Here is a 26270-nt window from a genome sequence, read left to right as displayed (position 1 = left end):
CAACAAATATTGATCAATACTTCTTCGTGTCTAATATTATTCTGTGTTAGGGACACGGCAGGAAATAAAACAAACAAGAGCCCTGTTCCTACAGCACTTGATTTTTAAAAAATAGTTAGTAATGCCCAATGGCCATTCCGAAGATATTAAGTGGGATGAAAATAGGCAGAGAGCTACTGGATTTGGCAATTGGGAAGCCCTGAAAGGTCACTCTGCAATGACCTTAGTGGAGCAGTGACAAAAAGTCACATTAACCATTTACACGTGTTGTTTTTCCCATAAGCTCTTGAGGGCAGGAACCAACCTTATCTGTTGTTACATGCACACAATGTCTGGCAAACACTGATTGGATGCGCATATAAATTAATGGTAAAGGATTAGAAAGTAAGTGCTTGCTGATAAAGAAGAAGCACTGAATAAACAAGTTAAATGAATTCGTTCATTTAATGTCTTTCCTTTAAATGAAATTGAAAGATGGATCATTATCTTGCAAGTTATATTGGTCAGGGTTGGTCTAAAAAAAAAAAAAAAAAGCCAGAATCCATTTGTATTCATTAGAGTTTAAACAGAGAAACAATACCACTATGAGCAATATTGAATACGGGACTTATTTAGGAACCAAACTTTTGCAATTGTAGAACTGTCAAGAGCAGAATGAAAAACTATTGCCTCTGTGTGTCTGGAGCAGGCCTGAAAACTTGCAGCCAAAGAAAAGATGGATGTGAAGTCAGGGAACCCATGAAGACAAACTGGAACCTGCATCTGTTTCTCACTGCACGCTGGTGACGTACAGAAAGAGTTGGCGCCCTTGACCACAAAGCCGTGCACGAACTACCATTCTGAGAATCTGAAGGAGAAGGTCTGATGGAAGCTAGGGGAATGTGGGGTCCAGTGGCTGCCCTGTGTCAACAAGACGAGCCAGCAGATCAGCCTCCGTGTGCAGGAGCAGCAGGTGCCTTGTGGCTCCCACTGACCTCAGAGTGAGAGGCCTGCCGCTTCACGTCCGCCTTCCGAATCTCATGCATATTTCTTTTGTAGTCAACCCTAACCTCATCCTAACCCCAAACCACAGAGGAAATGAATTCTGGGAAACTTAGTTCTAGCCTAATTCACACACAACGACAAAGCCGCCACAGTCATTCCCTTGTCTACATACCTCTTTTAACTATACTTAACTTGCAAATAAAAATAATTTCAAAGTCATGCCTCTACCTAACATTATGCAACTCTTATCCAAACTAAAACACTGACCCTTTCTCTCAAAAAAGATACAAAGCTGTTTTATCCATGTTTTGGTAATCCTCGTTCTACTTTTATTTGAGTCACGCTTTCCCTTTTATATCTATAACTTAACTCGTAAGATACGTAGAGAGAGATGGTAGGAAAATGGAGGAAGGGCAAAGAATTTGTTGAGATAGATTTTATATATATATAATCTCTCTCTATATCTATAGATTAGTGATAAAGGATTAGAAAATAAATGTGTATATATATATCATATTTATATATGATATATATATGAGAGAGGGAGAGAGAGAGAGAGAGAGAGAAATACCTATAATATTATAATCCTTTTTGCTGCAACTAGTGATATGGTTTCATAACTTCCTTCTTCCACTACCCATTCCATATTCCTTTTGCCCTAAAAGGCATCATTGCCAGTCACAGTTCTTTGCCTGGTGGAGTGACCCAACTCTCAGTAGTCTGAACGAATTCCCCAGCCAGTACAAGAACGTCCTGCCTTTGCTCATTGATCCCCTGGTATGTAGAGCCCAGTGGCAAAGTGGCAGCTTCAACTTCCAATTCAGTGGAACCACTGCTGTTTCCTCTGGCAGAAACTTTCCTCTATTAGGAACTAAGTCTCCTACATAACCCAACACTACAGAGATGGGAAGTAAAAGTTTCGCTAATAAAATTCTAGGGTTAATAGTGAAAGAAGCCACTCCCATTTTTACTCCTTGATTTCCTGAAGGCATAAATCCTGCCCAACAGAGACAAAACAGCGTATACACTATTCTAAGGACATTCTCTCAGCCATAGCTGGCACCATAACTGAATCTTTCAAAGGCCATTCCACCAGTCTCTCTGGCCAGCTGCTTCAGAGTGTTGGGGAACTTGCTAAGACCAGTGGATTGCATGGGCAGAAACCCACTGTCATATTTTATCTGCTATAAAATGCGCCCATTGGTTGGAAGTAATGCTGCATAGACTACTATGATGACGAATAAGGCAATCGTAAAGGGCACAGACAGTGATTTTGGCAGAAGTAAGAAGGCAAATTTGTATCCAGAGTAACAGTACATTCTAATGAGAACAAATGTCCCTCCCACAATAGAAGTAGTCCAATGTAATCAATCTACCTATGGCTGATCCTCTGAGGAAGGATGCCATATTGTAGGCTAGTTGTTGGTCTCCACCGATGGCAGGTTGGGGAATCAGCTATGCTGAAGCCCTATTACCTTCGTTGTGTGGAAATCCATGTCGTTAAGATCATGTATAACCTTTAGTCTTGATGTTTTAGCCACTTTATACATAAGCTCATTGAACAAAGATAAAGGTGGCTGGGATCTAACAGATACGGAGTTCAAAACACTGGTTATAAAGATGCTCAATAAACTTAAGGAATGGGCAGATGAATTCAGTGGGAACTTTAAAAAAGAGATAAAAAACATAAAAGTGAAAATGGAAATTTTAAAAGAAACCCAGTCAGAAATGAAGAATACATCATGATTGAATCTTTAAAAGCCCATTCCATGAATCTATCTGGCTAGCCATAATATAAAACCAAGCCACCAAGGAAGCTGCTGTACCTGCTGTAACCAAGATGCTGTAAAATCAGGAAGATGCTAGATGAAACTGGAAGCCATCACTCTAGCTACTGGATGCGGAAGAATGCCATCTCTGCCACAATCCACTCCAGCAAAATAGATCTTCCGTTCGCTGCCTTTCAATGGCCATGAAGCTCGACACAAGACACTGAGGCCTCTGTGACAGCTGGTAAAGAAAAACTGAAGACTTTTATGGCTGTTGCTTGCCATGAAAGACACATCTAGCCTCATGATGTGTCCTTCTTTTTCCATTTTCCAAATCTCATGCAGGTACCTCTAACTGACTAAACCTAAATCACATTCAGAACCCTGGTTTCGAGGCAATCTGAGAAATATAGTTTTTAGCCTCCCAAACTCTAGAGAACAGGAAGGAACAAAGGAGGAGGATGGAGTAAATGTTAAGTAAATGCTATTATCTACCACACAGGGAAGTACTGCAGTTTCAAAGTGAAAGTTTGCTCACTTTAGGAGCCATGTAAATATGTCTATAGGAAAAGAATAAGGACACAAGAGAGAGGATAACTGGTAGAGGAAATCATATAAAGGAAAGAAAGGGATGAGGTAGCAATAAGTGGAAGCTTAAGCTTCATAAAGAAGGAGGGGTACCGAGTCTCCATAATAACAGAGGAGGATGCGCAGAAACGCTGGGGTAAAACAGAGAGTTACCCTGGATGATCTCAACATTCTCAGTGAAGTAGGAGGCAAAGTCATCACCACCAGGGAGCAGGGAGGTTCCGAAGGTTTGAGCGGAGTGGGAAGGTAAGGTTTGGAAATGCGGGAAATGAATTAGGATTGATTACAAGTAAGTGAGAGGAATGATCCCAGAAGCTCAGGTACTATAAATTATGTACATTTTTGAGTATAGATGCAAATATTTAATAAAAGCTAAAATATTGAGATTTTTGCCAGTCTCCTATCCTAACTGATAAGGATTAATGGATGCCTACACCAAAGATAGCTATATCCCAACCTCGCTGGATTCTTGGATTCCTCTCAACAAATTTCTCTTCTCCCAGGTATAGGTGCATTTTAACAGGAAATAAGAAACCTTTCATTTAATCTCTAAAGATCCAACTGTTAAATTTTGATCATCAAGGGCATCAATTTTGAAGGTTCTCTGTGGCCTACAACACTTTCCTGGGGTCAACTACACTTGAGGCGAGAGAATAAAATAAGTGATCCTCACAAAACCTCAGTTGAAACAGCAATTTGGAAACATTTTTTTTTAATTCAATGAACCAACAGATATTTCTTGGATGTACTCTCCTAGGTATGCGAGAGATACAAACAAGTGTAAGACGGGATCCTGCTGTTGGAAAAAATGACTCATCTGTAAATAGAAACAAAATAGAATCCTTATCAAATATTATATACAAGGATGAACTCAAGACAGATTAAAGACCTAATGGAAATGTCTACAAACTTGACAGAAGAAAATACAGAATATCTTTGTGACCAAAAAGTGGGGAAGAATTTTTAAATACAACCCTAAAAGCACAAACAATAATAATGATGATGAAGATGATAATAATAAACAATTTGATTATATCAAAACTTTAAAGTACACCACTGATAAAATTAACAAACAGATGACAAATGGGAGGAAAAATATGCATGACTAAGAATAAACTCAAAATAGATTAAAGACTTAAATGTAAGATCCAAAACCATAAAACATCTAGAAGAAAACATAGGCAGTAAACTCTCTGATATTGCTGCCCATAAATTTTTTCCTGATATATCTCCTTGGGCAAGGGAAACAAAAGAAAAAATAAACAAATGGGACATGAAACTAAAAAGTTTTTGCACAGCAAAGGAAACCATGAACAAAATGAAAAGGCAATCTATGAAATGGGAGAAGATCTTAGCCAATGATACATCTGATAAGGGGTTAATATCTAAAATTTATACAGAACTCATACAACTCAACACCAAAATAACAAACAATCCAATTAAAAATGGGTGGAAGACCTGAATAGATATTTCTCCAAAGAGAAAATACAAATGGCCAATAGACATATGAAAATATGCTCAAGATCACTAATCATCGGCAAAACACAAATTAAAACCACAATGAGATATCACCTCGCACCCATCAGAATTGCTATCATCAATAAATCAAAAAACAAGTGTTGGTGAGGTTGTGGAGAAAAGGGAACCCTCATACACTGTTGGTGGGAGTGCAAATTGTTACAGCCACTATGGAAAACGGTCTGGAGGTTCCTCAAAAAATTAAAAATGGAACTACCTTTTGACCTAGCAATTGCATTTCTGGATATTTATCCAAAGAAATCCAAAACACTAATCCATAAAGACCTGTGCACCCCATATGTTCACAGCAGTGCTATTCCCAATAGCCAACATATGGAAGCAACCTAAATGCCCATCAACAGATAATCGGTTAAAGAAGTTATGATTCATATATACAATGGAATATTACTCGGCCATAAAAAGGAAATCCTACCATTTGAAATGACATGGATGGACCTAGAGATTATTACACTGAGTGAAAAAAGACAGAAAAAGATAAATATCACATAATTTCACTTATATGTAGAATCTAAGGAACAAACTAAACAAAAATACAGATACAGAGGACAATCTGGTGACTGCCATAGGGGAGGGGGGTTGAGGGTTGGGAGAAAAAGGTGAAGGGCTGGAAAAGTACAAATTAGTAGTTAAAAAATAGTCATGGGGGTGTAGAGTACAGCATAGGGAATATAGCCCATAGAATTGTAATGGCTGTTGTAGAAGCAGATGAGTGAAAGAGTAATTGTTTCATAAACTATATAAATGTCTTACCACTGTACTGTATACCTAGAACTAATAAAAAAAAAAAAAAGTATATCTAAAACCAGTTAGGGACTAATAGATAAATTAAGAACTCCTAAAAATCAACAGTAAAAAAAACAAGGAAGAATACCAATAGAAAAAAAAATGGACAAAGGATATGAATGAACAATTTAAAAAAGAAGAAACCTAAAAGGCTATAAGTTTTGAAGAGATGCGCAAACTCATGAGTCATTAGAGAAATGCAAATTAAAACAACAATGAGCAATGACTTCACACCCACTAGACTGGCAGCGCTTAGATAGCCGGGTAACAGGGGACTTTGCGGAGAATGTAGGGACAACTGGAACCTTACATGAACTCCCAGCGGGAACAGCCCTTTCGGAGAACAGTAAAAAGTAAAGAAATCAAGTACGTTTGAAAATCACATCTCAGAAAGAACTTAGGTGTGGTTATCAGCTCACAGAACTGATTAGAAGTAAATAGAAGCTTATTGTGCATTTGATTTATATTACCAAAGAAACAACAAAGAAAAGGTTTTTGAATGTTTCAGGCTTAAAACACCCTTTCTTGCACAAGACAAAGATTAAGAAGATTGTACAGCTCCCAAGAAGGGCATTTTCCCTAATTCTGATTTCCTGTGGTGCCAAGAGGAGAAATAAGAAAGAAATATCCATAGTGTGGTGGTTAGCACGTCTGCTTTACACACAGACGGTCCTAGGTTTGCACCCCAGGTGGAGCCACTGACCACACCCCGGGTGCACCGGGCCCTAGGTACACGCCGTGAATGTGTGGGAGAAGACGCCCCGCTTTCTGTGATCCAGTTCTTAAGGGGAAACGGCAGCATTCGTAGGTCAGGGGTGGAAGTGGTGGTGGTGGTGGGGGCGGGGGCGGGGGGACATAAGGAGTGAGGGAGGGAGAAAGAAATATGCAGAAGGGCGTGGCTGGGGTCACCGTGGACCTGGACCCTACACTTCGGACCTGACCATGCTCTAGGCCACACTGAGCCTACATGAGCCTCTTCCAGGACTGCCTGAATGCCAGCCTCCATCTTGATTTTCTATATGCCCTGCTTCTCGAAGACCCGACCCAGATACCACCTCCTCCTCCATGAAGTTCTTTGGTCTCTAAACTCTTAAAAATAATTTAAAACCTCAAAAAGCTTTTATTTATTTATGTTGGCTACATCTACTGATACTTACTGAACCTGAAACGAAAACATAAATTTTAAATATTATTTTAAAAATTACTATAACAAGCCATTCAATGTTAACATTAAATTACATTGTTTATGAAAAATTTAACTATATTTTCCAAAACAAAACAAGTGTGAAAAGTGGCACCATCTTCATGTTTACAAATCTCAAAGTCGGGCTTAATAAAAATCAGCTGGGTTTTAATCTGCTTCTGTAGTCAGTATGTGTGATATCACACGTCATGTAGTCTCTGGAAAACTCCAGTGCACTCTCGTGTAAGAATGAGACTTAAAAGGGCAATGACATCTTAGAATTGAAAGTATCATGTAGATGATTGTGATGGCAGGAACACTTGCAAACCCAGATTTCATTTTGAGAATCGCTGTTCTCTAAAAAGACTTCTCTACATCCGTGTGATGTATGCTGTGTAGCTTCCCCAGCAAGTGATCTCAAAACCTACTCTAGTTTTTTCTCCACAGCAATTACTGCCTTCTAAGATGCTATGTCATTTGCTCTCTGTGCGTGTGTATTATCTGCCCAACAACTAAAATATAAGTTGTTTGGAGGTGGAATTTCCATAGGCTTTGTTTGTTGCCTCACGTGCCCCGTGCTTGCTCCTCACCAACCACAGGCGCTGAGATGGCGGACAAGAAGGCGTTTAAAAAAAATTGTAAATACCAAGACAATTAACCTAACACTTCCGTGGACTCTACACCCAGTGTGGTGGTTCTTTATTTCACCCAATTTGAATGTCGAAAAAGTGAGTGAATTTTCTTCTTTAATGTAGAAAATCAATAAACCATTGGTGAGCACTTAGCCCCTAACCCCGCCCCACCCCAGGACAGGGGCTGTGCTTCCTGTCATATATTCTGAGGCTACTATATCACCTGCGGCCTCTAATTTTAAATAGAAATGTAAACACTATGCTTCAGAGATATTATGAGCGAAATGGCACTCATCGACTGTCCAAGGACCTCAGCCACCACCCTGGCTCAGCATGAAAACATGCACTGAAAACCAAATACTGACTTACGACAAGCTTTTGTAAATTAAACCTTTCGGAATCCATGCCTACCCTAGCTAAAGAAGAGGGCATAGAGAAGAGGTGAAGGACCTGTTCTACCTGATGGTTCTGAAAAGAGAAAGGAGGTCCTTCCAGGAGACAGGAGAGGACTGATCTGAACCAAAACATGAGGCCGGATGAAAAGGGTATATGCAGAAATTGCTGGTTAAACTAATACATAGATATGAAGCTACTTCGTTCTGAAGACTTGGCAAAAAATACGGCAAGGCGAGCAAGTCTCTGTCTCCAAATCTAGAAACTATAGACACTGGCCATTTGCCCAGGAGCTGAGGGCAGGGCCCTTTCTGATGGGAAACAAAAAAGTCCGAGCACATCGCTAAGAGGCTGTTCCTGGGAATCCTAACTGGCCAGGTTGCTCAGCCCCTCTTAGCCCTGGTGACGCCCGGAGTCAGCGCTGCCCATAGAAATATAATGCAAACCTCATATGTGACTTTAAACTTCCTAGTTGCCACAATTTTTTTTTTTATAAAGCAGGTAAAATGATTTTTTAATAATATATGTTATTTAACCCAATATATCCAAAATGGCATTTTAATGGGTAAGCAATATAAGAATTATTAATGGAGATTTTATATCCTATTTTTCATAGGTCTTACTGGCTGTGACCCTCCAGAACTTGGAGAAAAGCCCAATGAAAATTCAGAGCTTTTGAGAACCAAAAATTGGAATGTTAGCACTAAATGCTTCTCAAAAAAAAAAAGAAAATGCTTTTCAATGTTTGAAAGGCCTCCTTCTAGTTTTATTCAAATGTTGGCCAACATGAGTCAATATATAAATTCAAATCCAAGCAATTAAACAAAATATAAGTAAAATAGTGCATAATGTATGTTTCTATTTTAAATATAAAAACAGGCAAAACTAATCTATGCTGTTAGGGGCAGGACAGTGGTTACCCTTGGGGGAGGGGTATGACTTGGCTTCCAGGGTGTCCATAATATTCTGTTTCCATATAGGTACTGGTTACGAGAATGAGTTCAGCTAGTGTAAATTCATCAAGCTGTTCATTTATATGTGATTACTTTTTGTGTCTGTGCATGTATGTGTGTGCATATCTGTACACACACATGTATGTATGTGTATATAATATATATAAATTCAATAGTTAAAATATAAAATGATAAGGACTTGGGCTTCTTTCTCTAGTAAAATGCAATGATTTAAGGATCGAAAGTTTAGATACAAGTAGAATGCTTTTTCTGGCATCATCTTCATAAAGGATGACTAACACAAATACTGTGGCATAAAAGATTTATGATGCTTAAATTCTCCTGTTTTCACTGGTGAATAAATCAAACATTAACTTTTCTTTCTCTTTAATTAATTTTAACATTGGCCATGTGATTTCAAAAAAAATTATCTTCAAAAATATATTCCGAAGTAGGATCTAGTAACTTAAAATTGTTTTTAAATATGTGAATGAATCTTCTTTATTTTAGGCTACATGTATTCCTTAGATACTAATCTACTCCAGCTCTTCTGTATCTGCACATAAAATATGTAGCACATGCCTCTGGGATATCTCGGAAAATCTGTTTCTTATGAGAAACTTGGAACACAGCACTTAGTAAAATGACATTCAGAGAAAAATGGCATATTATCAAAAAGAATCATTATCACCTTAATTTGTTATATATGGTGATTAAGCCTTATTCTCAAATGTATAGAGACAGAGCCAGAAAGAAACCAAGAGGGTAATGGAATATGAAAAACTGTGGAATCAAGATTCAACGTTATCACTTGGAACCACTTCATTTTCAATACCTTTCCCCTCACCTCCACCCCCGCCCCCAAGCAATGAGTCTGGCATCAAATAACAGAAGCCAACAGATACTACATTCACAGCCTATGGTGCAAGGCAAAATGATGGGGTGCCCTGTAGCTCGAATCCGAAGTCCTCATGCAGAGTAACATGACTCCATCAATTCAAGGGAAGTCTTATTTCAGGTTATGCCCATTAGATAGACAGAGAAGAAGTTGCCTCCTACAGCCAGCTTCAGGATGGGGCCCTTCCTGTCCTCCCAAGATACCACGTACATACCTTTAAAACAACTCTGCTGTATTTTAATGGCTAGCTTATAGTCAGGCTTTTCCTCCCTAAACTTTGAACCACTGAAAGGGAAAGTATTTAATATAATGCCTGGCCCACAGTAAGTACTTCTTGAACTTAATTTAAAGTTTTACTAAAGTAAGAAAAAGGCTATAACAATTAAATGCCAAGAGATCTGACTCTAAGACTAGAAAAATATTCTTAAGTTATGGAGTCATCATAAAGGTATATTGATTATAGCTGGAGTATAAATTTTAGTGCAAAAGCAGAGGAAGAGGATCGCTGCAGGCCTTTAAAAGGTACACAAGGTTTATTTTTGTAATTGCTTCAGAAGTTGCACCTAAGAGTCTTAGGAATGAGACCTCGGTACTCTCTCGAGAGTTGCTTAGATCTGTCTTGTACACCGCAATATGCCCAGCGCCTGGAAGAGTTCCTAGGTCCCTGGCAGGCTCTGAGAAATAGTTAATAAATGAATGCACAAATGAACTAAGTACTCCAAAGCTCTTGGTGACCATTTCTATAGTGTTCTCTGCTCTCTAAAACTCTCACCAGAGAGCTTCGCAGTCCAACGCATCACAATCACCCGGAGTGCTGGTCAAAACGCAGGCTCCTGAACCCTACCTCTTTTGTATTAGGCAGAGTTCTCCAGAGAAACAGACCAATATGATAGATAGGTAGGTAGGTAGACAGACAGTCAGACAGACAGACAGATTGCAGTGGCTAACAAGTCCAAAATCCACATGGCGTGCCCAGTAGGCTGGAAATTTAGTTAAGCATGGAATCCGCAGGGCAGGCCAGCTGGCTGGAAGCTGAGGCAGGATTTCTGTGTTGCCGTCTTGAGGCTGAATTCCTTCTCTTTCAGAAACCTCAGACTTTGGTCTTAAGGCCTTCAATTGATTAGGTGAGGCCCACCCACATTATGGAGGGTAACCTGCTTTACTCAAAGTCTATTGATTTAAATGTTAATCACGTCTAAAAATGTCTTCACAGCAACACATAAACTACTGTTTGAACAAACAACTGGGCACCATAAACTTATTAAGGTGACACATAAAATTAATCATCACACCTACCGCGGAGACTCATGTAGAAGGTTTGTCTTAAATGCACTAGGTCTGGGTGTGGGGCCTGGAAACGTGCATTTATACAAGCACCTCAGATGACTGATTCTGTTCCGTGGAACTACAGCCACAGAGATACAGTATTTCACATGCTTCCTGGGCAGCTTTTGAGGCATGTGATATTACCTACTTTCTGGAATTTGAAAGTAGTAGCCTGCATGGAGTCTAGCATCACAGTGAGATGGATTGCTAGATTCGTGGATTAGTCAGAAAAGCAAAAACCTACCAGTGCCCCATATTGACAGAACTTCACAGAAACAGCAGGAAGCTAGTGTGCAGAGTTCCAGCCCCTGCATCACACAGCATGGCACAAAAGGGTGGGCTTTGTAGCTGGTCGTCAACAGCTTGATAATCAAGATATCGGTGTCACCAAGCAAACACATCACCAAACCACTGCAGATGAAACAACAGCATCCAAAAGAGAAAAACAACCTGGGACATACATGATAAAGGACCTCTCCCACCTGGACCAGCACATCTCCTGTTTTCACACAACTAATGCCAGATCTTCAGTCCAGTGGTTCAAAAGCTCATATCAGCTTTAGCAATTTATAAACCCAGAGACTCGACGAATTTAAGTAAATGTGAACACAATGTTGTTCAGAGGTGGTATCTATAAATAGTAAAACCTGAAGGTGTTCTGAAACCATAGCTCTCAAAGGATGACCTCTGAACCAGCAGCATCATCTTCACCTGGGAACTCATTAGAAATGCAAATTCTCCACCCTCCAAACCTACTCTAGAGACATGGTTCAGCGACCTGTGTTTTAATGAACCCTCAGAGGTGATTCTGATGCACAATAAAGTTTATGATCCACTGTTCTAGTACATTTAATAGCTTAAGTCATCAAATTTTAGAATCGAAGCATCTTTACTCACCTCCTCCCTGATGCGAGGTTTACACGTATCTTCTCCGGTTTTCATGAGTCATCATCAGTCCTTATCCTGCCACAAACAAGTGATTAATAGTCAAAGCCAAGCAGAGCATAAACTATAAAAGTCCCTTTTCTCTTGGCACACACAGATATTTTCCCTGTTTGTATCTATAATTTTCTTCAGCCTTTCCCTACAGTCTAAGGGCCTAATATAAAAAAATTACCATATTCCATTTTTATTTTTCATAATAAGCTAAGTAATTAAGTCTTTTCTGGTTCCTGGAGCAATCCAGCTTTTCAGAGAACTTTAAAATGAACAAAGAAAATTCAGTTAATAGGCACAGAGAGAAAGGAATCAACTTATTAAAATTAAAGTCCTGGAGAGGTCACAGCATATAACTAGATTCAGGAGGATTAAGCGCATTATTGTACTTCTTTTCTCCAACTATCCATGTTATTTTCCATATTAACATTTTTCTCCATAGTTATGCAGAGAGGATAGATTTGACACATGAAAATGGCAGAATAAACTCATAAAAGAGGTTTTCCATATCAGAGATTGCAAACTGGTACCCAGGGGCCAGATAGGGCTGGCAGGCATATTTTGTTTGAACCATATCGTTTTGTTTAACATTTGACAACATTTTAAAATTGTGAGATTTCACACACAAAAAAAAATCCAGACTTCCAGCGTCTCTTGATCCAGCGACACTGGACCTCCATTTTTCCATGACAAACGCGCTGGGGCCCTGTAGCCGCTCTTGGAGAAAGATGAAGACTCTCCAGGTTGCCAGGGACCCAACCTTCCCCACTCCGCTCACACTATAGTTGGTGATTTCTACCTTACACCCACCCAAAGCGTTTCCAGACTGAGTTTCCAGGTGTCCTCTGTCCTAAAGGGACAACAAAAAAAAAAAGTAGATTTCACTCTCTAGACCAGGCCTTTCCCAACTGCTTTTCCAGAGTGACTTCTTTCTACCATTTATGCAGGACCTGCTCGTTCACCTGGACCCTTGGCCCTTGTCGCTTCCCTTGTGCCATCGAAATACCCTTCGCCCATCCCTCCTGGCCCTTTACCCTTTCTTTTACTATTGGAACATTGCACAGATTTTTCTCCTTGACCCCAAGACTATCTCAAAGCCACTGTCCAGCCTGTTCCCACCTTTTCTCTTTCACCTCCACCTCCTGCCTTGCTGGTCATTCCCCAGTCTGTTCCAATCCACCTGAACCACCCCCCCCCACCCCGCCCCTGCATTCCACTGAAACAGATCTGGCCCCTAATTACCAAATCCAGTGGACTCGTTTCAGTCCCTATCTTTTCCCCATACTCCTGCCTTCCTCATCCTGCAAGTGTCAGTTCAGGCTTCCGAGCCTTCCCAAGACTCAGCTGGGTTGAATGCCCTTCTGAGCCAGCGGTCTCATGCCAGGCTCTGCTTGTCTCTATCATTCCATTCTAAACATCATATCACAACTCTTGCTTGTAAATCTGAAAGTCACAGACTATGCCTCATTCATCCTTGTATGCACAGTGCCGAGTACAGTGACTGGCGCACAATAAGCATTTGATAAATACCTATTAATAAAGAAATAAAAAGATGACTGAGTGAATGAACCAAAAACTAAAGCACCTTTTAAGTTTGTTAGGAGGAGGACGGTCTGAAATTCTTCCACAAGAAGCATTTGTCCGAAAACATTTAGGAGGCTAATTTATCTATGTAAAGCAAATTAAATTAGGTGGAGAAAAAGGTCTATGCTTTTATCCTTGTCTTGATGGGCATTTAGAAGAGTTTAGATTAGTGATATCCTTCAGTATCTACTGGGGATACTTTAAGAAAGCACTCCCCAAAATGTTTTATAGCTCCAGACGCACCATAACGGGAGTACTCAAAAAGACTGCCCTTGAAAGGGAGAGGAAATGCCCTCTAACACTGGACTCCAGAAATTCAGAGCAATAGAAATAACCTAAAGGAAAAATAAGGTAAGAATGAAATAAATGTGCCCCCAAAGTCCTTTAGGAAGCCATTGGTTGACACCATCACATACAAACAATTCTTCATCAAGACTAGGAACAAGGCTTGGAAGCGATTGTCCCCACTTCTCAGCCTTCTATCTGCTACCACCAGCTCACTCTGGACCGGCAGGGAGGTGAAACGGAGAATGGGAAAGGAGGCTGGAAGTCCCAGGCATTGACGGTCTATCTGTGTTGGCAAGAAGGAGTGGGGTGGGGAGGATATCGGGCTGCAGCAGTGGGAAAAGAGAAAGGTCCGCGTGGGCATCTCACGCTGGACAAGTGCTGCGCTCCCATGTGGTCATGCACACACTGCAGTGATTTTTTTAGCCTGTCCTTTTCTTTTCTATTGAATTTCCCCCCAGCGAAAGGAGAAAATTGTACGCTATGACTGTCTTTATTTAAAATTAGCATTAGTTCTTTAAATACGTTGCAGGCATTAGTCCAAAGAAATCTAGTATTCTCTCAAAGTCATAGTGGATGATGCAGATCAAATTCCCCAATCACATGGACTCTTCGTTTTGATTTCATTTTTATGGGCTTATTATATAAAGCAGCAATAGTCTATTAAATGAAAATGTATATATTCAATTATTTCTATTTGTTTAATAATAAAAGTATAAATAATCTATGCATTTCACTGCCTAAAAATTTCATTCTCTGTAGGTTTTTTTTCTGACCCTTTAAATTTAGTTTGCTTGGCAAAATGTATAATGGAGTTTGCAGCTTTTGTTTTTCTAGTGATAGTTTCTGATTATTTTAAAATAATGTGATGTTTGTCTCTTTTGCCATGGTGAGCTCATATTCATTTTATATAAATAATTCATATTATACAGATATGTATATTCATTTTATATATTATAAATATGTATTATATTATATATATATATATATACACCCATACATATACATAGAAGATATAATCAGATACAAACTTTTTGCAAGACTTTCCACACATGAACATGTCTGTCAAGTCTGGGCCCAAAGAATAGTTCTTGAAAAGCTCCTGTACCGCCGTCACCCCCTTCCCTCACGTAGTTCCTGGCTTCCAGGTCACCATGGTAGAATTTCAACCCAACACAATAGCTAAAGGGTGTTGATGCTGGAACTAGCTGCCCATCTCAAAATATCCGAACTTTTTCCCACTAAGCTCCTACAATGCTCAGAAAGGCACCCCTACACACCCTCCTTGTGTATCTGGAAACATCTGAATTGGTTGAATGTACTTCACTTAGGCCCATGAGAATCTCTAGGCCCCTGGCACAGCTCCTTTCCAATGCGCAAAGAGCAGACGCCTGCAGGCGTGAAGTGCCCGTGTTCCAGCTCCCCTGGTGCAGAGGGACCTCGTGCATGCCCTCTTCCACGCTCTTTCTTATCTGTTACTTCCACCCTCTTTCTTTCACTGCCATTGACTGAACATAATAAGGGACAGGAGCAGAAATTATTAGGATCAACACAGAACAAGATGAAAAGGAAAAAAAATACTAATTCCATTCATGCGTTTTGCCCGGTTCAAGTACCTTGCTTCATCTCATAGCCACCCTCCAAAAGGACTACAGTGGAAACTAAAACTATCTCACCGATCAACTGATATGCACATCATGCAACTTACAGGCAATTGTCATCAGATACATTCAAAAACATAACTTTTAACATCTCAAATTATGCCTCATTGGCTCTGAGAATAGTTAATAGTTTCTTAAATTAACAACAGCTTTTTAAAGTGATGGCCCATAGGACAAAAAAATAAATAAAAACAGAAACTAAGAGAGCTCAGACTATCATTTTACATTTAAAAAATATTTGAAAGCCGTTGACTTTTCTACTAGAGACAAATATTTTAAGTTTCTGGATAATTGCATCATTAACAATAACATTTTATGATCATCTATATGTAAAGCACTATGCCTTCTTTTTTCTGTTTGATATCTTAGCAATAAAGATAATTCGGTCCAATCCCTAAACAAGAAAATTATAATATTCAAAGATACAGAGCTCGATCTGCAACATCTCTTAGCTCCTAAATGTCAGTGCTTAAATCAATTCTATTAATCATTAAGAGATCTGTGTTCATATTGCTGAGATGGAAAAGGGCATGGCATTCAATGCCCCTGCTGAGCTCAGCGGGCTGTCTTGAAAAGGCAAGAGCATGTTATCGGGATCACTTTGCCAAGGGTGCATGCCCCAGGGCTGGCCTAAGCTTCAGCTTGACCAAAACCAGCTGCCTGAGATGTTTTCCAAAGCCATCCCCCTCCCTCAAGACACTTAGGGGCAGAGAGTTGAGGGATTAACAGATTTGTGAGTCCGAGGAGGATTCAAACATCCTGACTTCTGGCAGCACCCATTGCCCTGTTTTCCCACGGCCCTCCCGGCACTTATCGGTGATGAGTGCTAGAAAGGTACTTAACATTATGGGGACCTCTCTACCACATCGTTTTCTCGGAGCAACATATATATTATCTCTGTAGCGTACATTTGCATTGGGAATTTTCTGGATGCAATTATCCTTTGCAACTAATAAAACAAGATGTAATTACAGACGTACTGTTAGCAGTGCCACTTTACATTTAGGTTGATTTGTTTGTGGCTGTCTGGAACGCCAGATGTGAGCGCTGTTTATGACGCCCACTCACACGTTACCTCTGGGTGTGGTGCTGCTCATGGTGACAGCCATCACAGTGACAGTCACAGTCCTCTCGAGACCTCTCTGCCTCCTTGGGCTCTCTGTCTCTCAGCTCGCAGCGGTACTTGGTAACCTCTCCTGAACAGCTTACAGTGCATAATTCAGCCGAAGCAGAGCCCTCGTTTGCCACCCTGATCCCACAGACTAGTGGCCTGACTTTAAGTCAAGTATCCACTGATTTAAATGAGGAGCAGAGGCCTCCATCAAACGTTTCAGAAAGAACCCACTTGGACTTGGACACAAAGAACTGTACAGAATTTCTCTGCATTTTGTACAATGAGCATGTTTTTTTGTTTTGTTTTAAAGAAAAAGCATTCCACAGGTGTTATATAAAGTCAGGAGCGGGGTGTGCCCTTCCTCCTGAGATCCCTCCCACAGGAGCTCTGGAAGCTTACCATGGAAAACACAGATCCATGGAGATTTTAAGAAAATTCACTTCTAAAAACTCAACTTCCTTCTTTAATTGAGTCTTCCTGAAAACTGTGCCTGGAGATGTGTATACTTACTATATGCAAGTTACACTTTAAGATAAAAAACATTTTTAAAAGAATGCATCGAAGAGCATTCAGAAAATAGCAGATAGAAGACCCACTGCTGTGGGTTAACCTTAGAGGCAGCAGCAGGTATCGTTAGCACTCGGGACATGTATGTCTGTCGGGGAGGTGTGCCCAGTCTTGTGAACATTTAGCATCTGCTCCCTGAGATCCTCTAGCCAATGAAGACAACATCGCTGTTGAGACAAGCCAAGCAATTTAATCTCATGGCTGCCCATCAAATGAACAAGGTAGATTTAAGAGTTCAGTGCAGAAAGTTAGAGAGTAAGTCAGAAAATCTGCCTCAAAACAATATCCTTCTGGATCGCTAATGGCTGGAAAGGGTTGGGACATGTAGAGGAATCCAGCCAGGGAAGGGAGAGGTCTTACAGAGGACCAGGGATGACCCGATCTAAAGAATCATGAGGACAGAGCAGCCGATAGGTCAGTTAGCACATGTCCAGCAAGAATTGTATGGAAGAATCACACTCACAAAGAAGCCTAATCTAACAAATCCTGCTGGGGACTGTATTTCTCAGAGCTTTCTCTTCATAACCAAGGGGCTCTCTCCAATTGGGCAGGGTATCCCATACCTGGCCCTGACAACAGTGACGGGCACTGAGCTTGTTTTGTTAAAAATCTTTGAAAAAAAATTCAAGTCAAAATTCTTGAGTGAAAGAAAACCAATATGTACAATTCTCCTAATGTTTACTACCCTCAGACATGTCAATCTGAAATGACCTAGATCGATTCCTTAAGTACTGTCTCCAAGTTAAGAGACCCTGAATCCTGAGATGCTAGCATTAATCAGGCTTTTTTTTTTTTAACCATAAATCTGACCCCAAGTAAATGTGTTCTAATAAGCACAAAGCATATAAAAAAGACTTTCCTGACTCTAAGTTTATCTAGCACTAAACAGCTGCCTTCCCACGATGGTACTGGCAGCAAATAGCCAGGGGTCTCCTTGTGAACATGCTGCCAGTGAGAAACAAGGGCTTTCGCTGTACTTCTGGGATAAAAAGACAAAATACGAAATACTACTACTCAAACTCAGGTCATCCTTAACCCACGTATCATAACCTTTCTCCATACTTTCTTTTGAGTTCTGGACCAAGGGTTTTCACAGGCCATTCATTAAAATGTCAATAATGGTCCCTCCCCCTGGGGAGTAAGATATGGAGGGATACTGGCTTTCCTTTTTTACCTTTTTCCTATAAGATTTTTTTTAATTTCTACAATGATCAAGTATCATATTTGTACACAGAAAAATTAAACAAGAATGATTTCTTTCATGAGAATAGGGCACATAAAGAAGAATTTTTTTCAAAAATTAAAAGTGAGAAAGTAAATCAATTTGCTTTTTGATTTCTCATTTGATAAAAAAATATATATGATTACTGCTAAAACTTCTGAAATTCTTTTTTATTGAAAATCCTTACGTTACTTGCTGTAACGTAAAATCATCATGAACATTTAGAGATCAAATCACAATAATCGCTGAGAGCAATTTCCTCCCTTTAGCAGATTTTAGCTAAAACTCCATCGATCGTTAGTAAATTGAAAAGATATAACAACAATTTTTTTACGAATAAAGAAATTAAATTCAAAGCGTGACTTTATAATCTAGTATTCAAGTCCAAGTACTTCTTTGAAAACTTTTTGCTACTGTCAATCATGAATATGATAATAAACAATACTGCACCACAGCTTTGACCTCATGGGATTGTCACTAATGTCACAGAAAATCACAGAGAAGTAAGTGGAATCCCTTTGGAAGTACACCCACTCTTTTGTTCTCCCCACTACCCCACGTTGCTGCATGATACCCTCAAAACTATTGTCTGGGGACTATGACTGCCCTCCATCCCTCAGCCTCCCTGCCTCAAGAGAAGTCTGCTTAGTCCTTGAGGACATGGCTTCCTGGGCCTCTCTCTCTCAAGTAGGAGATGACATTCTTCCACAGCCTTCAAGGTCAAGGCTGGGAGAAGAACAAGTCACCTTTCTTATTCTCCAGTACTCCTTCTAAATTATTCCTCCTCCAATTTTCTGGGAAAACCCCACTCCTCTTCAACATCGTCATCTTTATCTGCCCTGCATCCCAGTCACTTCCCTCATTCACTAAGCACTTTAGCACGTGGCTCATGGTCTTTCTCTCAACCTGCAAATACTCCCATGCTGTAGGAGTCTCCAAAAATCCAGCCATCCAATCTCTCGGTCCATTGACCTGCCTGCTCCTTTCCTAAGTACACACCAGACAAATCATCAGGTCTGAGCATTTTGAGTAGGCAGCCATACTAATGTAGAGTCTTTGTTTATAATCACAACACCTCTGACATATTAAATTCGAACTTCCTACTCTCTTATTTTAATCTCCTGCCTTAGTTCTCTCACTGAGTTTACTCCTCGCACACCTACCTATCAGCCTCATCTGACTGTCACTTCATAGATCCAGCTCTGAGTCCATCATCTGACCACTCTTGCCAATATCACCAACTCATTCGCCAATTAGCCTTCCATCAAGTCTCCCAAGAAAAGTCGTCTCTGCGTACATCCAACTTTCCCCCTTCTCCATGCCACATCTGTGCTGCTTAGCACTACTATGGACCAAACTGGTACTTTACTATTGTAAATAGAAAACATTGATTAAGCTCTTACTACCTACTAGATATCATGCTAAGTGGTTTACATGTGTTATCTCATTTAATCCTCCCCCAAAAACCATGAATAACTCAGTGTACTAATATTATCTCGACTGCATGAAGACACTAAGCATCAGAGACATTACATACCTGCCCAACGTCAGAGCGAGGACTCATGGTGACTTGAATCCAGGTGTGTCTTATTACAGAGCCTGCACTCCCCACCACCACCGCGTAGTTTCACTGTTTTCCATTTCCATTGCCCCTACGCTGCCCTAGAGTGCTGTTTGTCTCATAACGGGGCTATTTCAAATCTTCATTCACATCAGACCTCCCACTTGTAAGCCTGACCTCCCACCTGAAGCTGAGTTCCTTACCTCCTGCTTTACAGGAAAAATAAGAGCCATCAAAAAAGAGAGCCACTGCCTGTTTCCCAATACCAACCCTATGAAATTAGTATTCCTTCCTTTCACCCTTCCCTCCTCCTCTCTAAGACTGATTTCTCCATTTCAGCCTGAATCCCATTCCATTCACTCCTTCAACTGTGTCTTTAACTGTTCACTCCCTTTAATGGATTAGTGGGAACTTTCGCACCTCTGTCCTCTACTGCACAATTTCTTCCACCTGGAACAATGGTATTCCTCTCCTTCACTGCCTGCTCCTGGGATCCACATTCTGCCACTTCCTCCAAGAAAACTTTCATCAATTCTAAAGTGAGAGTGTATGCCCATCCTCTAAGCACCTCCTGCCACGCTCTAAGCTGCCCTTGAACATCGTGCCTCCTCCAGGGCTTACTTTCCAGGCTTCTGCTGTGTTGCATGCTCTGTGAGGGCAGGGACCTCCTTCAAGGTATTCTTCTCAGCCCTGGCACGGTACTTGGTGCACAGTAGGCACCCAGAGATATATACTGAATGAATTAGTGAATGGATTAATGTAGGCAAGGAGAAGCAACATGATAGGGAACTTTAAACTTGGCAGAGCATGTAGATTTAATAAAATAAGAAAAAGGGAGTCATTGGAAGTTTTAAGCAAAAGGATAAAATAATAAAATCTGAGGATTTTATTGTTTTGTTTTATAAGATTCATCTTGTCATATCTTTGGAATAAAACGAAGTGCAGAATTCTGAAGCCAACTGAAGTAATAATACAAGCATAAAAAATTGCTTCATCTAGAATTATAATAGTAGAAATGAAATCATATTTTGAAAAAAAAAATCGACAAGACTTCCCAATGAACCCATTACAACTGTATGAGCCAAGGTGACTCTGTCTACTTCAGGATTCCATAGTGCACATGTAAGTGACTGTAGAGAGAGTATAAGGTGACACATATGCTATGTTTTCAGTTCCTGCCTAAAAGTTACCTAATCTGTTTTATTCATTTAATGTATCTTTTGAACTGAGCATTATCCCTTGAATACAGCAGGTGCCAACTAAACAAACGAATGAATTTATATTTTTCTTTTATTGCCTCAGATCATTTTTTTGGAATATAAGAAGTCTATAACTATATATACATATAGTTTTAGATGTGCACACATGATTATACACACATGTGCCTTTTTTAATTTACTAGTCATAATAACCACTTAGAATGAAACTTTTTCCTTCAATTTCTCTAGTCAAATGTTAACCTCCTACTAACAATCTTTGTTTCAAATCTTTTTCTCTCTAACTTACCAAAGTTTGCGTTTTTTTTCTTTCTAAAAATATTATCTGAATAGATTTCATCAAAAGAAATGCAAATGGACAATACGCACATGAAAAGGAGCTCATTGTCATTAGTAATCGAGAAAATGCAAATGGAAACCACAATTAGATACCACTCCACGTCTTCTAGGGTGTCGTTAAATCAAAAAAAACACCAGATAATAACAAATGTTGGTGAGGATGTGAAGCAATTGAAACCCTCATACACTGCTGGGAATGTAAAATGGTGCAGCCACTTTGGAAAACCACATAGTAATTTATCAAAAAGTTAAACACAGAGTTATTACTTGACACAACAATTCCTTTCCTAAGCACATACCCAAAAGATACACACACACACACACACACACACACACACACACACACGTACACACAAACCCTCGTACACAAATGTTCATAGCAGCATTACATATAATAGCCAAAAGGTGGAAATAACTTAAATGTTCACTAACTGATGAATGGCTAAACAAATGTGGTATAGCCATACAACAAAATATTATCGCAAAAAAGAATGAAGTACTGATCCATGCTACAACATGAATGGATGGCAAAAACATTAGGCTAAGGGGAAAAAAGCTAGTCATGAAAGATCACATACTATAAGATGTCCAGAATAACCACATCTGTAAAGATAGAAAGTGGACTAGTGGTTAAAGACGAAAGGATTAAGAGATGGCGATGGCTAAAGGACGTAGGTTCCTTTTTGGGACAACGAAATGTTCTCACATCAATTACAGTGATGATCACACAGCTCTGTGAATATACTAACAAACATTGAATTGTACACTTACGATGAGTGGATTTATGTTACAAAAGCATTATTGAAGTGGCATTCTTTTATAAGCTTTGTGATATGGAGAAAAAGAACAAAGAAAACGGGGGTTGTACTATTCTCAGCAACGGAGGTTGGGCATATTCCTACCCAGTGATTGCTCTTCAGGAAACAAATCAGTAATATAACACATACGGCATTAATCAAGGGCAGTGTGAACACTATCAACACTATTTCCTCTGTGCTTCTATTTGGGATAAATCTGTGTGTAAAATTTTGAATTAAATAAAAACGCCTTTGTCTCCCATTTTCCTGAATTTTGGTTCACCTGTTCTGTTCAAAGGGAAGTGAGAGTGTCAACGACATAGGGAAGAGAGGATGATCTAATATTTAAAATACTGAGATAAAGACTCTTTCCTTGGGAAATAATTTAACTAAAAAATACTTCAAATTCATCCTTCTCTGAGATCCCATCCAGACTCCATTTTCTCATTCGTAGAATGTGGAGGACAGTATTTATCTAAATATCTCTAAGGTTCCTCCTAATTTGAAAATTCCATGACTGTGTAATAGAATTCAACCGTAAAATATGTAGAAGAAGGGTGGTCGAACTCATCTGGACTGAAGAGAAAACTCTGAGATTTCGCAAGTGCTCAGATGATCACCACATTTAGATTAGTGGTTGCAAAACCTGGTCTGAGAGCTCGTCCTCTCCACTCTTTTATCTAAATCGGTAAGGAAGAGGAAAATTCATTTCAGCACGATCACTAGTCCTACTTCCTGTAACGCCATCAAGGTAATCAAGGTGCATCGGTAAGCCTGAATTGTTCTAGTCACTACGTGAACAGAAACAATCACAAAAAGGTTCTGAAATCATCGGGTCCCTTCAGGCCAAAGAATTGGAATTGGCCAATTTCTTCCAAATATTATTATTATGTTTTTCTTTTTAATGGAGTAGGGACTGAGCAAGGAATTTTTCAGGCCAAAGCAATACATTCCTTTTCCCCCTTGATAAATTTAGACAAGCTGAAGTATTCAAAATAAGAAATTGGCTCCTGAGCTCTGGAACCGAGAAGCACATTCCAAGGACCAGGAACCCAAAGACGTGGTGGCCCACTGGGGAAGCACAGCTCAGTGATGGAGGAAGCTAGGAGAGAAGCAATAACAAAGCCCTAATGAGTTTCCCAGAAGTGCTGAGCAGTGAGTAGAAGTTCAGAGAATTACAATTAGACTATATAGGAAATATATTTTATCTCTTTCTTAAAAAAAAAATTAATAATTTCTTGAAAGATCCAGGCTATCTGGGTGAGGTACTAAAAAAATGTTCATATGATTATATCCTAGTTCATCCCTTATGTAATGAACTAAACCCGTCTTAGAAGATGAAATGTATTGGGGCCGCTGAAACTGGCTCAGATAATTTTCCCTCTTCCTAGATTTTAATTGGCTTTTAGGGAGGAGACATAAAAATTAGACTTTGTTCTCCCATCCATAACTTAACTTCAGTGTAAGTAAGCCTTGACATCAACTTTGGGTGCACTTCGGCTCTGTTTCAGGTGGACTTGCGAAGTCATTCCATCTAGGACAGCAAAGGGCTCAGTGTCGTGCTTAAAAAAATCATTTTCAGGTTGCATAGAAAGTATATAGGTTAAGAAAAATAAGGGAGACTGAAAATCTCGCTATACAAATTACATTATGGATAAGGAAAAGAACATAGCGGGGGGTGGGGACAGGAAAAATCTATCTGAAATTTTTTTTTTAAACAAAATGTCAGTCTTTTTCCAAGATTTCAAAAATGGCCTTTGATCAGATTCATCTGGTGGTGTAGGGCTTGTAACTGGAGTGAGAGTGAACTCTTGTTTTTGATTTATAAGCAACTACTGTGACCAATTCAAGAAATCTACACAATCTATGTACAACAAGGCAATCAATCAATTAACCAGAAGCCCACCAAAGACTTGTTTCTTACGAAAGCATTCAGACTCCTCAGTATGAGTTTCCAGAACTTCTGCAAATGGGACTCGGTTTAGAAATTTTTTCAAGTGGAAAAATGAATTGCTTGGAAGCAAAGTCAGTATACTGTCCACACTCCTCGTGTGAGGCTCACTATGTTATACCATCGCTTTTCTCCTGCTCAACTTAAATCACGTACAGTGAGAATGCCAAAGACACTACCAAGGAATTCAATGAATTTACAGGAGGAAAAACGGCAATTATTGCATGATTCAAAGAAAAATGAAAAACTCAGATCTCAAACGAAACTCTCTATTTCTGTTGGCAAATCTACCAACAAATGTGTGCCCCGAAACACAGCAAGAGGAAGGCTCCTAAGGGCGTGGGAGGAAAAAAGAAATCCCTGATGTTCCTGGTGCTTTAAGAAAACAGAAACCTTTGTGAGGGCCTACTAAGTGTCGGCTACCTGATATACATTCTATATATAAGGCTTCCTTTGATTTAATGTCCTCTCTATGACATTGAGACATAAGTGTCACTCCCTATCACGCACGAGAGGACACCAAAGCTCAGAGAGGCCAAGCACTTTGTCCAAGGTCAACCCAGCTGGTAAACTGAGCCAGAACTGGAACACAAACCAGTCTGGCTCCAGACTCCACACTATGAAATCATGCTCCAAAAGACATCTTGTGCTTTCACAAATTAAGGAAAAAAAAAAAAAATTAACCCAGCCCTCTTCTATTTTTCTTCTGTAAGAAACTACTTCACTCTAAGTATAGAAACAATCCAAGTACAAATGTATTTAAATTCACTCCGATCCCCACAGATTAAAATAAGTTCTGCAACATTTATACATCATTACCAGATATCTAGTATATGGAAAGAATCATGTACACCCAAAATAATGCAGTTTTCCATTTGACTTAATATAGTCGGTGGTGTTCATGAAAGGGAGAAGGCATCAGACTTGAGTTCTTTATGCTTCGGTCCTTTCAAAAATATAGCTTCATTAAAAATATTTTAACTATGTTTTGGAATGATTTTTTTTTCCTCAGAAGCTTTACTTGCTTAATCTTGATAACAATCCATGAGGTAAAACAGGTAGATATTCATCGATTTAAAGTGCACGTAGCATTTTATTAATTGCTGTTATAAGATAGGCAAGGTATAGTCTCACTAGACAAATATTAATAAATACTTAATTGGCATATTAACTGCTTGGAGATAAATGGATTATGTGAAATACTTGAAATGGAATTATTTTACATATAATAATTAGGACAGCGGTGGAAATTATTTGCATTCCTCTCTAAAAACTGACTCTTCTTATTCATTTTCCACTCTGAAATTCATTTAAAACTTTTTTCTTTGAAAGCCCACTGAGTATGAGAAACAGTGCTAGACTTCATGAAGGCTGCAAAAAACAAGGAATCCCCCAAGGACCAACAGTTTAATGAAGAAGAAAAATGCAGTGCTACTAAAATCATCTACAAAAATGTCACATTGGTAAACATAAATCCTTGGCTGCATATTGGAATCACTTGGTGAGGTTTTAAAAATACCGAGTCACAGCCACAGAGATTTTGATTTAATTGGTCTGGGATGCGGCCTGGGCGTTGGTGCTTTTAAAAGCTCCCAAGATGATTCTATGTGCTCGGCGGTGAGAAGCACAGCTGTAGGAGCACCGCGAAGGGAGCACGAAGGCATGTGGAGGACGGAGTGTGTCAGGTCAGCAGCTGTCGGTACATTGTAGGAATCCCCTTCCCTCCTGCCTTCCCTCCTTCCTGAATTGACCCCTTGAAGTAGAGGTAGCATATACATGAAAAATGCAGGAGATGGAGGGCAGAAGAAGGGTGTCGGAGGAGGAAAAAATGCTATAAACCAAGGCAAGAATGTGGAAAGGAACAAGGAACGTTTCAGGATTCTGAATCGGAATGGAGCAGTCTTGTGGGAACTCTGGAGGAAGAAGAGGATAGTCGTGTGGGGCAGAGCCCAGAGGCGGAGCGGTCCGAAGCTTGGAGCTGATTCCCG

At 39.7% G+C, this 26270-nt stretch overlaps 1 long non-coding RNA gene across 1 annotated transcript in view; it reads right to left on the bottom strand.

Moving 5' to 3' along the window:
* Positions 1 to 26270, bottom strand: part of LOC107510764 — a 241652-nt gene that overhangs the window by 189749 nt on the left and 25633 nt on the right. The window contains exon 2 of the long non-coding RNA XR_001596921.2: positions 11946 to 12011. This is a non-coding gene — a long non-coding RNA (uncharacterized LOC107510764). The remainder of the gene's footprint in view (positions 1 to 11945; positions 12012 to 26270) is intronic.

The sequence above is a fragment of the Rousettus aegyptiacus genome, unplaced genomic scaffold (assembly GCF_014176215.1).
Source record: "Rousettus aegyptiacus isolate mRouAeg1 unplaced genomic scaffold, mRouAeg1.p scaffold_m13_p_16, whole genome shotgun sequence".
NCBI lineage: Eukaryota > Metazoa > Chordata > Mammalia > Chiroptera > Pteropodidae > Rousettus > Rousettus aegyptiacus.
The sequence above is the reverse complement of the archived record's forward strand: the minus strand, read 5'-3'. Positions and strand labels throughout refer to the sequence as shown.